A 17,777-nucleotide genomic window follows, 5' to 3' on the forward strand; every position below is an offset into this window, starting at 1 on the left:
ATTACACGCAAGAAGCACAAACTTAAATATCCATATGCTACTAACGACATATTTCTCTCTGAAGTAACACACTACAAGTATCTAGGACTCTGGATCACTAATGATCTCACTTGCACTAAGCACCTTGAATATGTAGTAGCTAATGCTAACCGCAAATTATTCTTCTTGAGGAGGGTTTTGAGACTTTCCACCCCTTCTGTCCGTCTGCTCGCATACAAAAGTGTAATTCTGCCGATACTAGACTATGCATGTGTAATTTGGGACCCTTTCACCAAGACTAACATCACCAAGATGGAAATGGTGCAAAGAAAAGCAGTTCTCTTCATATATAATAGCTTTGGACATACATCAGTAACCGAACTACTAATGAAAGCAAACCTGCCACTATTAACGCAAAGAAACCGTGTATCACGACTAAAATTCCTCTTTCAACTTATTAACGGTCATTACAAAACCGACCTAACGGGAATAATTAGTTTTTCATCTGGGTATTCTACAAGGCAGAGACACAGTCGCACAATAACCGCCTTTAGCACCCATAAAAACTGTTTTACGTATTCTTTCTTTCCCCGAACAGTAACTGAATGGAATCTACTAACCAATGATCAAATTTCAAAATCATCACTATCGGCATTTATTTCAGGTATTGTTTAGAAATGTGTTGTCTTTAACTGTTTATACGCTCCATGGATCTAATTTGTATTATATGCTTTGTCTGTGTTATTGTTTTCATTATGTATTTATTCTATCCCACCCTGCTAAAATCCCCAGAGGGGATTGCAGTATTAATAAATAAAAATAAATAAAAAAAATAAAGAATGCGGCTACAGATATTCCGCACTCGGTCCTGTTGCGGATGCAAGATGCATTCTATTACTAGCCAACAACTAGCCCGCCTCTCTCTATTGAGTGGTATACGTGGTGTGGCGTTTGAGCTAATGCGCAGTTACTAAGTTGCAGAAGGCAATTTGGTAAAAATCCAAGATGTGTCCTCCGACAGAATCCAGCTACTGAAATTCCGCGCTCTGTCCTGTTGATTTATTCCTCGTCCCCTGTCTTTTTTGCGCGGCTACAAGATGCATTCTACTACTAGCCACCAACTAGCCCGACTCTCTCTATTGTATGGTATACCTGGTGTGGCGTATGAGCTAATGCGCAGTTACTAAGGAGCAGAAGGCAATTTTGCAAAAATCCAAAATGTGTCCTCCGATAGAATGCAGCTACAGATATTCCGCACTGGGTCCTGTACATTTCGTCCTCATTCCCTGTCTTTTTTGCGCGGTTACAAGACGCATTCTATTACTAGCCGACAACCAGCACGCCACTCTCTATTGTATGGTATACGTGGTGTGGCGTTTGAGCTAATACGCAGTTACTAAGTTGCAGAAAGCAATTTGGCAAAAATCCAATATGTGTCCTCCGATAGAATGCGGCTACAGAAATTCCGCGCTCTGTCCTGTTCATTCTTCCTCATGCCCTGAATTTTTTGCGCGGTTACAATATGCATTCTACTACTAGCCACCAACTAACCCGCCTCTTTCTATTGTATGGTATACGTGGTGTGGCGTATGAGCTAATGCGCTGTTACTAAGTAGCAGAAGGCAATTTGGCAAAAATCCAAGATGTGTCCTCCGATAGAATGCAGCTACAGATATTACGCACTCGGTCCTGTTCATTTCATCCTCGTCCCCTGTCTTTTTTGCGTGGTTACAAGATGCATTTTACTACTAGCCACCAACTAGCCCGCCTCTCTCTATTGTATGGTATACGTGGTGTGGCCTATGAGCTAATGCGCAGTTACTAAGTAGCAGAAGGCAATTTGGCAAAAATCCAAGATGTGTCCTCCGATAGAATGCAGCTACAGATATTACGCACTCGGTCCTGTTCATTTCATCCTCGTCCCCTGTCTTTTTTGCGTGGTTACAAGATGCATTGTACTACTAGCCACCAACTAGCCCGCCTCTCTCTATTGTATGGTATACGTGGTGTGGCCTATGAGCTAATGCGCAGTTACTAAGTAGCAGAAGGCAATTTGGCAAAAATCCAAGATGTGTCCTCCGATAGAATGCAGCTACAGATATTACGCACTCGGTCCTGTTCATTTCATCCTCGTCCCCTGTCTTTTTTGCGTGGTTACAAGATGCATTCTACTACTAGCCACCAACTAGCCCGCCTCTCTCTATTGTATGGTATACGTGGTGTGGCCTATGAGCTAATGCGCAGTTACTAAGTAGCAGAAGGCAATTTGGCAAAAATCCAAGATGTGTCCTCCCAGGAATGCACCTAGAGATGTTCCGCACTCGGTACTGTTCATTTCTTTCTCGTCCCCTGTCTTTTTTGCGCGGTTACAAGATGCATTCTACTGCTAGCCAACAACTAGCCCGCCTCTCTCTATTGTATGGTATACGTGGTGTGGCGTAAGAGCTAATGCGCAGTTACTAAGTAGCGGAAGGCAATTTGGCAAAAATCCAAGATGTGTCCTCCGAGAGAATGCAGGTACAGATATTCTGCACTCGGTCCTGTTCATTTCTTCCCCATTCCGTGTCTTTTTTGCGCGGTTACAAGATGCATTCTACTAGAAGCCACCAGCTAGCCCGCCTCTCTCTATTGTATGGTATATGTGGTGTTTCTTATGAGCTAATGCGCAGTTAATGATTAGCGGAAGGCAATTTGTTAAAATCCAAGAAGTGCCCTGTCATAGAATGCAGCTACAGAAATTCCGCGCTCTGTCATGTTCATTCCTTCCTCGTCCCCTGTCTTTTTTGCGCGGTTTCAAGAGGCATTCTACTACTAGCCTCCAACTAGCCCGCCTCTCTTCATTATATGGTATACGTGATGTGGCTTATGAGCTAATGCGCAGTTATTAAGTAGCAGAAGGCAATGTGTAAAAATCCAAGATGTGCCCTTCGATACAAAGCAGCTACAGATATTCCGCACTCGGTCCTGTTCATTTCGTCCTCGTTCCCTGTCTTCTTTGCGCGGTTACAAGATGCATTCTATTACTAGCCGACAACTAACCCGCCTCTCTCTATTGTAAGGTATACGTGGTTTGGCGTTTGAGCTAATGCGCAGTTACTAAGTTGCAGAAAGCAATTTGGGAAAAATCCAAGATTGGTCCTCCGATAGGATGCGGCAACAGAAATTCCGCGCTCTGTCCTGTTCATTCTTCCTCGTGCCCTGTATTTTTTGCGCGGTTGCAAGATGCATTCTACTACAAGCCACCAACTAGCCCGCCTCTCTCGATTATATGGTATACGTGGTGTGGCTTATGAGCCAATGCGCAATATCTGATTAGCAGATGGTAATTTGGCAAAAATGCAAAATGTGCCCCCGATAGAATGCAGATACAGATATTCCGCACTCGTTCCTGTTCATTTCTTCCTCGTCCCCTGTCTTTTTAGCGTGGTTAAAAGATGCATTCTACTACAAGCCACCTACTACTAGCCCGCCTCTCTCTATTGTATGGTTTACGAGCTGTGGCTTATGAGCTAATGCGCAATTACTCAGTAGCAGAAAGCAATTTGGCAAAAATCCAAGATGTGTCCTGCGATAGAATGCGGCAACAGAAATTCCGCGCTCTGTCCTGTTCTTTCTTCCTAGTGCCCTGTATTTTTTGCGCGGTTACAAGATGCATTCGACTACTGGCCACCAACTAGCCCGCCTCTCTTCATTATATGGTATACGTGATGTGGCTTATGAGCTAATGCGCAGTTATTAAGTAGCAGAAGGCAATGTGTAAAAATCCAAGATGTGCCCTTCGATACAAAGCAGTTACAGAAATTCCGCGCTCTGACCTGTTCATTTCTTCCTCCGATAGAATTAGCAGAAGGCAATTTGGAAAAAATCCAAGATGTTTCCTCCGATAGAATGCAGCTACAGATATTCCGCACTCGGTCCTGTTCATTTCGTCCTCGTTCCCTGTTTTCTTTGCGCGGTTACAGATGCATTCTATTACTAGCCGGCAACTAGCCCGCCTCTCTCTATTGTATGGTATACGTGGTGTGGCGTTTGAGCTAATGCGCGTTTACTAAGTTGCCGAAAGCAATTTGGCAAAAATCCAAGATGTGCACTCTGATAGAATGCGGCTACAGAAATTCCGCGCTGTGTCCTGTTCATTCTTCCTCGTGCCCTGTATTTTTTGCGCGGTTACAAGATGCATTCTACTACAAGCCACCAACTAGCCCGCCTCTCTCGATTATATGGTATACGTGGTGTGGCTTATGAGCCAATGCGCAATTTCTGATTAGCAGAAGGCAATTTGGCAAAAATGCAAAATGTGTCCCCCGATAGAATGCAGATACAGATATTCCACACTCGGTTCTGTTTATTTCTTCCTCATCCCCTGTCTTTTTTGCGCGGTTACAAGATGCATTCTATTACAAGCCACCAACTAGCCCGCCTCTGTCTATTGTATGGATTACGTGGGGTGGCTTATGAGCTAATGCGCAGTTACTCAGTAGCAGAAAGCAATTTGGCAAAAATCCAAGATGTGTCCTGCGATAGAATGCGGCTACAGAAATTCCGCGATCTGTCCTGTTCATTCTTCCTCGTGCCCTGTATTTTTTTCGCGATTACAAGATGCATTCTACTACAAGCCACAAACTAGCCCGCATCTCTTGATTATATGGTATACGTGGTTTGGCTTATGATCTAATGCGCAGTCACTAAGTAGCAGAAAGCAATTTGCAAAAATCCAAGATGTGTCCTTTGATAGAAGACGGTTACTGAAATTCCGCGCTCTGTCCTGTCAATTCTTCCTCGTGCCCTGTATTATTTGCGCGGTTACAAGATGCATTCTACTACAAGCCACCAACTAGCCCGCCTCTCTCGATTATATGGTATGCGTGGTGTGGCTTATGAGCTAATGCGCAATTTCTGATTAGCAGAAAGGAATTTGGCAAAAAAGCAAAATGTGTCCCCGATAGAATGCAGATACAGATATTCCGCACTCGGTCCTGTTCATTTCTTCCTCGTCCCCTGTCTTTTTTGCGTGGTTACAAGATGCATTCTACTACTAGCCACCAACTAGCCCGCCTCTCTCTATTGTATGGTATACGTGGTGTGGCGTATGTGCTAATGCGCAGTTACTAAGTAGCAGAAAGCAACTTGGCAAAAATCCAAAATGTGTCCTCCGATTGGATGCCGCTACAAAAATTCCGCGCTCTGTCCTGTTCGTTTGTTCCTCGTCCGCTGTCTTTTTTGCGCGGTTACAAGATGCATTCTTCTACAAGCCACCAACTAGCCCGCCTCTCTCGATTATATGGTATGCGTGGTGTGGCTTATGAGCTAATGCGCAATTTCTGATTAGCAGAAGGCAATTTGGCAAAAATGCAAAATGTGTCCACCGATAGAATGCAGATACAGATATTCCGCACTCGGTCCTGTTCGTTTCTTCCTCGTCCCCTGTCTTTTTTGCGCGGTTACAAGATGCATTCTACCACAAGCCATCAACTAGCCCGCCTCCTCTATTGTATGGTTTACGTGGTGTGGCATATGAGCTAATGCGCAGTTACTAAGTAGCAGAAAGCAATTTGGCAATAATCCAAGATCTGTCCTCCTATAGAATGCGGCTACAGAAATTCTGCGCTCAGTCCTGTTCATTTCTTCCTCGTCCCCTGTCTTTTTTGCGCCGTTACAAGATGCATTCTACTACTAGCCACCAACTAGACCGCCTCTCTCTATTGTATGGTATACGTGGTGTAGCGTATGAGCGAATGCGCAGTTACTAAGGAGCAGAAGGCAATTTTGCAAAAATCCAAAATGTGTCCTCCGATAGAATAAAGCTACAGATATTCCGCACTCGGTCCTGTTCATTTCTTCCTTGTCCCCTGTCTTTTTTGCGCGGCTGCAAGATGCATTCGACTACTAGCCACCAACTAGCCCGCCTCTCTCTATTGTATGGTATACGTGGTGTGGCGTATGAGCTAATGCGCAGTTACTAAGTAGCAGAAGGCAATTTGGCAAAAATCCAAGATGTGTCCTCCCATGGAATGCACCTAGAGATGTTCCGCACTCGGTACTGTTCATTTCTTCCTGGTCTCCTGTCTTTTTTGCGCAGCATTCGACTACTGGCCAACAACTAGCCCGCCTCTCTCTATTATATGGTATTCGTGGTGTGGCTTATAAGCTAATGCGCAGTTACTCATTAGCAGAAGGCAATTTGGAAAAAAATTCAAGATGTGTCCTCCTATAGAATGCGGCTACAGATATTCCGCACTCGGTCCTGTTCATTTCTTCCTCGTTCCCTGTCTTTTTCGCGCGGATGCAAGATGCATTCTATTACTAGCCAACAACTAGCCCGCCTCTCTCTATTGTTTTGTATACGTGGTGTGGCGTTTGAGCTAATGCGCAGTTACTACGTTGCAGAAGGCAATTTGGTAAAAATCCAAGATGTGTCCTCCGTTAGAATCCACCTACTGAAATTCCGCGCTCTGTCCTGTTGATGTCTTCCTCGTCCCCTGTCTTTTTTGCGCGGCTACAAGATGCATTCGACTACTAGCCACCAACCAGCCCGCCTCTCTCTATTATAAGTGTTCGTGGTGTGGCTTATGAGCTAATGCGCAAGTTCTGATTAGGAGAATGCAATTTGGCAAAAATCCAAAATGTGTCCCCTGATAGAATGCAGATACAGATATTCCGCACTCGGTCCTGTTCATTTCTTCCTCGTCCCCTGTCTTTTTTGCGCGGTTACAAGATGCATTCTACTACAAGCCACCAACTAGCCCTCCTCTCTCTATTGTATGGTTTACGTTGTGTGGCTTATGAGCAAATGCGCAGTCACTAAGTAGCAGAAAGCAATTTGCAAAAATCCAAGATGTGTCCTCCGATAGAAGACGGTTACAGAAATTCCGCGCCTGTCGTGTTCATTTCTTCCTCGTCCCCTGTCTTTTTTGCGCGGTTACAAGATGCATTCGACTACTGGCCACCAACTAGCCCGCCTCTCTTCATTATATGGTATACGTGATGTGGCTTATGAGCTAATGCGCAGTTATTAAGTAGCAGAAGGCAATGTGTAAAAATCCAAGATGTGCCCTTCGATACAAAGCAGTTACACAAATTCCGCGCTCTGACCTGTTCATTTCTTCCTCCGATAGAATTAGCAGAAGGCAATTTGGAAAAAATCTAAGATGTGCACTCTGATAGAATTCGGCTACAGAAATTCCGCACTCGGTCCTGTTCATTTCTTCCTTGTCCCCTGTCTTTTTTGCGCGGCTACAAGATGCATTCGACTACTAGCCACCAACTAGCCCGCCTCTCTCTATTGTATGGTATACGTGGTGTGGCTTATGAGCTAATGCGCAGTTACTAAGTAGCAGAAGGCAATTTGGCAAAAATCCAAGATGTGTCCTCCCATGGAATGCACCTAGAGATGTTCCGCACTCGGTACTGTTCATTTCTTCTTGTACTCCTGTCTTTTTTGCGCGGCATTCGACTACTGGCCAACAACTAGCCCGCCTCTCTCTATTATATGGTATTCGTGGTGTGGCTTATAAGCTAATGCGCAGTTACTCATTAGCAGAAGACAATTTGGAAAAAATTCATGATGTGTCCTAGAGTGGGCATGTCAGCAGCAGACACGGCAACATGCTAAGCAATCCCTTTTGCTTTGCACTTCAGGTCTTTCTCGGAGCCCTGCTAGCGCCGCGTGAGTGGTATCAAGCGACACGTGCGAACCATGTTCAAGGATTCGATGCCGTACCAGCAGTACTGCTTTCCGACGGAGTCATCACTGAACCAGACCAACCTTGGCTATCAGCTTCCACACCTTTGACGACATCGGGGACGTCATGTCACGTGGCTCATCCATCGACTATAAATCCACCACCGGAGCTTTTCTTCGCCAGTGGGCATGTCAGCAGCAGACACGGCAACATGCTAAGCAATCCCTTTTGCTTTGCACTTCAGGTCTTTCTCGGAGCCCTGCAAGCGCCGCGTGAGTGGTATCAAGCGACACGTGCGAACCATGTTCAAGGATTCGATGCCGTATCAGCAGCAGTGCTTTCCGACGGAGTCATCACTGAACCAGACCAACCTTGGCTATCAGCTTCCACACCTTTGACGACATCGGGGACGTCATGTCAAGTGGCTCATCCATCGACTATAAATCCACCACCGGAGCTTTTCTTCGCCAGTGGGCATGTCAGCAGCAGACACGGCAACATGCTAAGCAATCCCTTTTGCTTTGCACTTCAGGTCTTTCTCGGAGCCCTGCTAGCGCCGCGTGAGTGGTATCAAGCGACACGTGCGAACCATGTTCAAGGATTCGATGCCGTATCAGCAGTACTGCTTTCCGACGGAGTCATCACTGAACCAGACCAACCTTGGCTATCAGCTTCCACACCTTTGACGACATCGGGGACGTCATGTCACGTGGCTCATCCATCGACTATAAATCCACCACCGGAGCTTTTCTTCGCCAGTGGGCATGTCATCAGCAGACACGGCAACATGCTAAGCAATCCCTTTTGCTTTGCACTTCAGGTTGGTAATCTCAAATAATTTCAAATATAAACATTGTTATCGAAGTGACGATCATTTTTTAGTGCTGCTGCCCTGCATACTGACCGTTGAGTGCTTTCTGTCTTGTGTTATTACATTATTGAAAGATCTGTTGTCTTGTGGCGATATTGAAGCAAATCCTGGTCCAACTGAAAAAGAGATGCTATCGGAGTTACTAGCAGGCCAGGGTAAGATTACTTCAACAATGGAGGGCCTACAGGCATCACAAAACAAGATAGAAGACAAGCCTTCCTCCTTAACTGAGCGGATTGACGGTATTGAGAGACAGTTATCCGGCCTAAATGTCTTAGCCACGAAGGTGAAAGATATGGAATCTACCATATCAGAACTTCAGTGGCAGCTTACTTTAGTTAGAAACCAGATGGATGACTTAGAAAACAAAGGTAGAAGAAATAACCTTATCATTTACGGTATAGAGGAGGACAGCATTGAGTCTAACCATGAACTGGAAGAGAAAGTAACAAACGGCGTTTTTCAGGAAAAGCTGGGTTTAACGGTAAGTGGCGTCGAAAGATGCCATAGAATGGGTAAAAAGGAAGCAAGCAAGGTGCGACCTGTCATTTTAAAACTGCTCGATTTCCGTGAAAAAATGTCCATATTACAATCATGTCACAAGCTCAAAGACTCCGGCATATCAATAGCTGAGGACTATTCAAAACGAGTTCGAGAAATACGTAAACAGTTATGGAAAAGCTGTAAAGAAGAGAGAGACGAAGGAGCCAAAGCAAAGTTATTATTCGATAAACTAAGCGTTGATAACGTCCTATTTGGTTGGGACGAAGCGAAAGGTTCTCGCTTCAGGCTTAGAAAGAAATCAAACTGACTTCTCACCAATAAACCTCGGACCCTGAAAATATTAAATGTTAATTGTAGGAGTGTTCTAAACAAGACTGCTGAGTTGGAGGCTCTTCTGCATTTGCACGATCCAGAAATTGCGGTTTTGACTGAGACTTGGCTTAACGACACAGTATTTGACAGTGAGTTTGTACCCACTGGCTACAGTTCGTACAGAAAATACCGTGATGGTAGAGGTGGAGGCGTTAGCATACTCTTTAAGTCAACCTTGCGAATTTTCCCAATGTCTGATATACCCAATGTAGAGTATTTTTTTGTAAAGCATACTATGGAAATGTTAGATATGTTATTGCAGCAATGTATAGGCCCCCTAGTTCTACCGTTTCCGTTCTAGACGATCTCAAACAATATTTGTACACAAATGTCAAACTTGGTGATCGTATTACATTGGCAGGTGATTTTAATTTACCTAATATAGACTGGTCGACGTTCTCACTTGAAAAACATGACGCTTTAGGTGAAGCAATGTTGGACATTGCTTTTTCCTTTGATTTATTGCAAATTGTGGTACAAAGCACAAGAATTCAGGGCAGTTCTCAGTCAGTCCTTGACCTATTTTTTGTCAGCGGATCAATAGGCGCAGATACAAATTACGAAATAGTACCTGGAATTTCAGACCACGAAGCTGTCCTACTCACCATTGCTGATGCCGTCTTGGATAGCAAGCCTAAATATCCATCTTACACAAACTTTTCTCGAGCCGATGATGTATCAATCATTGACATACTTTCGCTTAACTTCTATGCCTTTTCAGATAGCACAGATGATGTGCATTCGCTTTGGTGCAGGTTTAAAAAATTAGTAAAAGAGTGCATTGACCGTTTTGTCCCGCTGATAACTAAAAAGAAAAACGGCAGGAACCCCTGGATCTCCCGTGAGACGTTACGACTCCAAAGGCAATTGAAGCGTCTTAAGAAAAGATTGAAAATCCATGCTGCACAGGCGGTCAAAAACAAGATTGACGAAATTTCCTCCCGCCTTAAAAATAAAGTATATGCCGATAAACAACGCTACTATGGTGAATCACTGCCCAGTTTCATAACTACAGCTCCAGAAAAGTTTTGGCGTTCTATTTCTCCGACTTCCAAGGAATGTGATGTGTTTCATGTTGATGGTAAAGATGTGTGCGATGGCAAGGAAATAGCAAATGCTTTTAATAAACATTTTAAGTCCGTCTTTACTAAAGATAATGGCGTAATGCCGTCTTTCGAATTACCTACGTCACCTATACCCGATGTTAAAATAAGTGAAACAGGAATACTAAACATGCTTTTAAATCTGGACATTAAAAAGTCTTGCGGTCCGGACAACATTCCAAACACATTTTTAAAGCGGTATGCAGAATGGACCTCAAAATATCTGCACGTTCTGTTCACGAGATCATTGTGCGAGGGACAAGTGCCGAGCGACTGGAGGACTGCCACAGTGAAGCCACTACATAAGGCAGGAAAAAAACAGTGCATTCAAAATTACCGCCCAATTTCTTTAACATCTACGGTATGTAAACTTTTGGAACACATAATTCATAATCATATCTCAGAGTTCTTGGAGAAATATAATATACTTACGAAGCATCAACATGGTTTCCGAAAAGGCTACTCTACAAATACCCAATTGGTTCTAACAGTGCATGACTTTGCTAAAGCAATTAACAATGGGAAACAAATAGACGCTGTTTTTATGGATTTTTCAAAGGCTTTCGACAAGGTGTCTCATAAAAAGTTACTTCACAAATTAGGCGCAATACTGAAAAATTCTCAACTAATTAATTGGCTTGCGGCTTATCTTGAGAACAGAGAACAATTTGTTGTTTTTAATGACCACCATTCAGAACGACTTTCAGTTGGCTCTGGCGTCCCGCAGGGCTCGGTGCTTGGGCCTCTTTTGTTTCTTTTGTTTATTAATGATGTACTGCATGGTATTCCCGTTAAGGTTAAACTTTATGCTGACGACTGTGTATTGTACTCGGAAATAGAGAATGCCGCTGACCAGGAACTGCTGAACAATGCCTTAGGACAAGTTGTTGCCTGGTGCAAAGCTTGGCAAATGTCAATTAATTTTCAAAAAACTGTTTTTATGACCATTACACGCAAGAAGCACAAACTTAAATATCCATATGCTACTAACGACATATTTCTCTCTGAAGTAACACACTACAAGTATCTAGGACTCTGGATCACTAATGATCTCACTTGCACTAAGCACCTTGAATATGTAGTAGCTAATGCTAACCGCAAATTATTCTTCTTGAGGAGGGTTTTGAGACTTTCCACCCCTTCTGTCCGTCTGCTCGCATACAAAAGTGTAATTCTGCCGATACTAGACTATGCATGTGTAATTTGGGACCCTTTCACCAAGACTAACATCACCAAGATGGAAATGGTGCAAAGAAAAGCAGTTCTCTTCATATATAATAGCTTTGGACATACATCAGTAACCGAACTACTAATGAAAGCAAACCTGCCACTATTAACGCAAAGAAACCGTGTATCACGACTAAAATTCCTCTTTCAACTTATTAACGGTCATTACAAAACCGACCTAACGGGAATAATTAGTTTTTCATCTGGGTATTCTACAAGGCAGAGACACAGTCGCACAATAACCGCCTTTAGCACCCATAAAAACTCTTTTACGTATTCTTTCTTTCCCCGAACAGTAACTGAATGGAATCTACTAACCAATGATCAAATTTCAAAATCATCACTATCGGCATTTATTTCAGGTATTGTTTAGAAATGTGTTGTCTTTAACTGTTTATACGCTCCATGGATCTAATTTGTATTATATGCTTTGTCTGTGTTATTGTTTTCATTATGTATTTATTCTATCCCACCCTGCTAAAATCCCCAGAAGGGATTGCAGTATTAATAAATAAAAATAAATAAAAAAAATAAAGAATGCGGCGACAGATATTCCGCACTCGGTCCTGTTCATTTCTTCCTCGTTCCCTGTCTTTTTTGCGCGGATGCAAGATGCATTCTATTACTAGCCAACAACTAGCCCGCCTCTCTCTATTGTGTTGTATACGTGGTGTGGCGTTTGAGCTAATGCGCAGTTACTAAGTTGCAGAAGGCAATTTGGTAAAAATCCAAGATGTGTCCTCCGACAGAATCCAGCTACTGAAATTCGGCGCTCTGTCCTGTTGATTTATTCCTCCTCCCCTGTCTTTTTTGCGCGGCTACAAGATGCATTCTACTACTAGCCACCAACTAACCCGCCTCATTCTATTGTATGGTATACGTGGTGTGGCGTATGAGCTAATGCGCAGTTATTAAGTAGCAGAAGGCAATTTGGCAAAAATCCAAGATGTGTCCTCCGATAGAATGCAGCTACAGATATTACGCACTCGGTCCTGTTCATTTCATCCTCGTCCCCTGTCTTTTTTACGTGGTTACAAGATGCATTCTACTACTAGCCACCAACTAGCCCGCCTCTCTCTATTGTATGGTATACGTGGTGTGGCGTATGTGCTAATGCGCAGTTACTAAGTAGCAGAAAGCAACTTGGCAAAAATCCAAAATGTGTCCTCCGATTGGATGCCGCTACAGAAATTCCGCGCTCTGTCCTGTTCGTTTCTTCCTCGTCCCCTGTCTTTTTTGCGCGGTTACAAGATGCATTCTTCTACAAGCCACCAACTAGCCCGCCTCTCTCGATTATATGGTATACGTGGTGTGGCTTATGAGCTAATGCGCAATTTCTGATTAGCAGAAGGCAATTTGGCAAAAATGCAAAATGTGTCCACCGATAGAATGCAGATACAGATATTCCGCACTCGGTCCTGTTCATTTCTTCCTCGTTCCCTGTCTTTTTTGCGCGGATGCAAGATGCATTCTATTACTAGCCAACAACTAGCCCGCCTCTCTCTATTGTGTGGTATACGTGGTGCGGCGTTTGAGCTAATGCGCAGTTAGAAAGTTGCAGAAGGCAATTTGGTAAAAATCCAAGATGTGTCCTCCGACAGAATCCAGCTACTGAAATTCCGCGCTCTGTCCTGTTGATTTCTTCCTCGTCCCCTGTCTTTTTTGCGCGGTTACAAGATGCATTCTACTACAAGCCACCAACTATCCCGCCTCCTCTATTGTATGGTTTAGGTGGTGTGGCTTATGAGCTAATGCGCAGTTACTAAGTAGCAGAAAGCAATTTGGCAAAAATCCAAGATCTGTCCTCCTATAGAATGCGGCTACAGAAAATCCATGCTCTGTCCTGTTCGTTTCTTCCTCGTCCCCTGTCTTTTTTGCGCGGTTTCAAGATGCATTCTACTTCTATCCACCAACCAGCCCGCTTCTCTCTATTGTATATTATACGTGGTGTTTCTTATGAGCTTATGCGCAGTTACTGATTAGCAGAAGGCAATTTGTTAAAATCCATGAAGATTCCTCCGATAGGATGCAGCTACAGAAATTCTGCGCTCAGTCCTGTTCATTTTTTCCTCGTCCCCTGTCTTTTTTGCGCAGAGACAAGATGCATTCTACTACTAGCCACCAACAAGCCCGTCTCTCTCTATTGTATGGTATACGTGGTGTAGCGTATCATCTAATGCGCAGTTACTAAGGAGCAGAACGCAATTTTGCAAAAATCCAAAATGTGTCCTCCGATAGAATGAAGCTACAGATATTCCGCACTCGGTCCTGTTCATTTCTTCCTTGTCCCCTGTCTTTTTTGCGCGGCTACAAGTTGCATTCGACTACTAGCCACCAACTAGCCCGCCTCTCTCTATTGTATGGTATACGTGGTGTTTCTTATGAGCTAATGCGCAGTTACTAAGCAGCGGAAGGCAATTTGGCAAAAATCCAAGTTGTGTCCTCCGAGAGAATGCAGCTACAGATATTCTGCACTCGGTCCTGTTCATTTCTTCCTCATTCCGTGTCTTTTTTCCGCGGTTACAACATGCATTCTACTACTAGCCACCAGCTAGCTCGTCTCTCTCTATTCTATGGTACTCGTGGTTGGCTTATGAGCTAATGCGCAGTTACTAAGGAGCAGAAGGCAATTTTGCAAAAATCCAAAATGTGTCCTCCGATAGAATAAAGCTACAGATATTCCGCACTCGGTCCTGTTCATTTCTTCCTTGTCCCCTGTCTTTTTTGCGCGGCTGCAAGATGCATTCGACTACTAGCCACCAACTAGCCCGCCTCTCTCTATTGTATGGTATACGTGGTGTGGCGTATGAGCTAATGCGCAGTTACTAAGTAGCAGAAGGCAATTTGGCAAAAATCCAAGATGTGTCCTCCCATGGAATGCACCTAGAGATGTTCCGCACTCGGTACTGTTCATTTCTTCCTGGTCTCCTGTCTTTTTTGCGCGGCATTCGACTACTGGCCAACAACTAGCCCGCCTCTCTCTATTATATGGTATTCGTGGTGTGGCTTATAAGCTAATGCGCAGTTACTAAGTAGCAGAAAGCAATTTGGCAAAAATCCAAGATCTGTCCTCCTATAGAATGCGGCTACAGAAAATACATGCTCTGTCCTGTTCGTTTCTTCCTCGTCCCCTGTCTTTTTTGCGCGGTTTCAAGATGCATTCTACTTCTATCCACCAACCAGCCCGCTTCTCTCTATTGTATATTATACGTGGTGTTTCTTATGAGCTTATGCGCAGTTACTGATTAGCAGAAGGCAATTTGTTAAAATCCATGAAGATTCCTCCGATAGAATGCAGCTACAGAAATTCTGCGCTCAGTCCTGTTCATTTCTTCCTCGTCCCCTGTCTTTTTTGCGCAGTTACAAGATGCATTCTACTACTAGCCACTAACAAGCCCGTCTCTCTCTATTGTATGGTATACGTGGCGTAGCGTATGATCTAATGCGCAGTTACTAAGGAGCAGAAGGCAATTTGGAAAAAATTCAAGATGTGTCCTCCTATAGAATGCGGCTACAGATATTCCGCACTCGGTCCTGTTCATTTCTTCCTCGTTCCCTGTCTTTTTCGCGCGGATGCAAGATGCATTCTATTACTAGCCAACAACTAGCCCGCCTCTCTCTATTGTTTTGTATACGTGGTGTGGCGTTTGAGCTAATGCGCAGTTACTAAGTTGCAGAAGGCAATTTGGTAAAAATCCAAGATGTGTCCTCCGTTAGAATCCACCTACTGAAATTCCGCGCTCTGTCCTGTTGATGTCTTCCTCGTGCCCTGTCTTTTTTGCGCGGCTACAAGATGCATTCGACAACTAGCCACCAACTAGCCCGCCTCTCTCGATTATATGGTATACGTGGTTTGGCTTATGAGCTAATGCGCAGTCACTAAGTAGCAGAAAGCAATTTGCAAAAATCCAAGATGTGTCCTTTGATAGAAGACGGTTACAGAAATTCCGCGCTCTGTCCTGTCAATTCTTCCTCGTGCCCTGTATTATTTGCGCGGTTACAAGATGCATTTTACTACAAGCCTCCAACTAGCCCGCCTCTCTCGATTACATGGTATACGTGGTGTGGCTTGTGAGCTAATGCGCAGTCACTAAGTAGCAAAAAGCAATTTGCAAAACTCCAGGATGTGTCCTTCGATAGAAGACGGTTACAGAAGTTACGCGCCTGTCCTGTTCTTTTCTTCTTCGTCCCCTGTCTTTTTTGCGCGGTTTGAAGATGCGTTCTACTACTATCCACCAACTAGCCCGCCTCTCTCTATTGTATGGTATACGTGGTGTTTCTTATGAGCTAATGCGCAGTTATTAAGCAGCGGAAGGCAATTTGGCAAAAATCCAAGATGCGTCCTCCGAGAGAATGCAGCTACAGATATTCTGCACTCGCTCCGGTTCATTTCTTTCTCATTCCGTGTCTTTTTTCCGCGGTTACAAGATGCATTCTACTACTAGCCACCAGCTAGCTCGTCTCTCTCTATTATATGGTGCTCGTGGTTGGCTTATGAGCTAATGCGCAATTTCTAATTAGCAGAAGGCAATTTGGCAAAAATCCAAGATGTGTCCTCCGAGAGAATGCGCTACAGATATTCTCCACTCGCTCCGGTTCATTTCTTCCTCATTCCGTGTCTTTTTTCCGCGGTTACAAGATGCATTCTACTACTAGCCACCAGCTAGCTCGTCTCTCTCTATTATATGGTACTCGTGGTTGGCTTATGAGCTAATGCGCAATTTCTAATTAGCAGAAGGCAATTTGGCAAAAATCCAAGATGCGTCCTCCTATAGAATGCGGCTACAGATATTCCGCACTCGGTCCTGTTCATTTCTTCCTCGTTCCCTGTCTTTTTCGCGCGGATGCAAGATGCATTCTATTACTAGCCAACAACTAGCCCGCCTCTCTCTATTGTTTTGTATACGTGGTGTGGCGTTTGAGCTAATGCGCAGTTACTAAGTTGCAGAAGGCAATTTGGTAAAAATCCAAGATGTGTCCTCCGTTAGAATCCACCTACTGAAATTCCGCGCTCTGTCCTGTTGATGTCTTCCTCGTCCCCTGTCTTTTTTGCGCGGCTACAAGATGCATTCGACTACTAGCCACCAACCAGCCCGCCTCTCTCTATTATATGGTGTTCGTGGTGTGGCTTATGAGCTAATGCGCAAGTTCTGATTAGGAGAATGCAATTTGCAAAAATCCAAAATGTGTCCCCCGATAGAATGCAGATACAGATATTCCGCACTCGGTCCTGTTCATTTCTTCCTCGTCCCCTGTCTTTTTTGCGCGGTTACAAGATGCATTCTACTACAAGCCACCAAATAGCCCTCCTCTCTCTATTGTATGCTTTACGTTGTGTGGCTTATGAGCAAATGCGCAGTCACTAAGTAGCAGAAAGCAATTTGCAAAAATCCAAGATGTGTCCTCCGATAGAAGACGGTTACAGAAATTCCGCGCCTGTCGTGTTCATTTCTTCCTAGTCCCCTGTCTTTTTTGCGCGGTTACAAGATGCATTCGACTACTGGCCACCAACTAGCCCGCCTCTCTTCATTATATGGTATACGTGATGTGGCTTATGAGCTAATGCGCAGTTATTAAGTAGCAGAAGGCAATGTGTAAAAATCCAAGATGTGCCCTTCGATACAAAGCAGTTACAGAAATTCCGCGCTCTGACCTGTTCATTTCTTCCTCCGATAGAATTAGCAGAAGGCAATTTGGAAAAAATCCAAGATGTTTCCTCCGATAGAATGCAGCTACAGATATTCCGCACTCGGTCCTGTTCATTTCGTCCTCGTTCCCTGTTTTCTTTGCGCGGTTACAGATGCATTCTATTACTAGCCGGCAACTAGCCCGCCTCTCTCTATTGTATGGTATACGTGGTGTGGCGTTTGAGCTAATGCGCGTTTACTAAGTTGCCGAAAGCAATTTGGCAAAAATCCAAGATGTGCACTCTGATAGAATGCGGCTACAGAAATTCCGCGCTGGGTCCTGTTCATTCTTCCTCGTGCCCTGTATTTTTTGCGCGGTTACAAGATGCATTCTACTACAAGCCACCAACTA

Source organism: Amblyomma americanum, chromosome 10 (genome assembly GCF_052857255.1).
Source record: "Amblyomma americanum isolate KBUSLIRL-KWMA chromosome 10, ASM5285725v1, whole genome shotgun sequence".
Classification (NCBI taxonomy): domain Eukaryota; kingdom Metazoa; phylum Arthropoda; class Arachnida; order Ixodida; family Ixodidae; genus Amblyomma; species Amblyomma americanum.